Source organism: Galendromus occidentalis, unplaced genomic scaffold (genome assembly GCF_000255335.2).
Source record: "Galendromus occidentalis unplaced genomic scaffold, Mocc_1.1 scf7180000075528, whole genome shotgun sequence".
In the NCBI taxonomy this organism is placed as follows: domain Eukaryota; kingdom Metazoa; phylum Arthropoda; class Arachnida; order Mesostigmata; family Phytoseiidae; genus Galendromus; species Galendromus occidentalis.
The window spans coordinates 1-322 of NW_003803518.1; the positions used below are offsets into that span (position 1 = coordinate 1).

The 322-nt window shown below is 54.0% G+C and overlaps 1 non-coding gene across 1 annotated transcript; it reads right to left on the reverse strand.

Moving 5' to 3' along the window:
- Positions 1 to 34: 34 nt before the first annotated feature.
- Positions 35 to 107, reverse strand: TRNAA-AGC (transfer RNA alanine (anticodon AGC)). The gene has a single exon. It is a non-coding gene; the product is annotated as a tRNA-Ala (tRNA).
- Between the last annotated feature and the right edge of the window lie 215 nt (positions 108 to 322).

Sequence of the window (322 nt, forward strand, 5' to 3'; positions counted from 1 at the left end):
CGAATATTCAGGCTGGAAGTTGATAAAACGTGATTGGAGATGCGGGGTATCGATCCCCGTACCTCTCGCATGCTAAGCGAGCGCTCTACCATCTGAGCTACATCCCCGTCGAATACTGCTGACACCGTGTTGCTAACAACCAGTGGGCTGAACCAGAAAGGGCGAGGTCAGACCCGGCGGCTGGGCAGACAGCGGGTCGTCGTTGTGCTGGACACTGAATTCAGTGTCCCGTGGCATTCCGGAAAGGAGAAAATTAGAAGAGAAAGTCGTTCTTCTCGTCCTTCTCAGCGGCTGAACGGCTGACCATATGGTGGGAAACCAA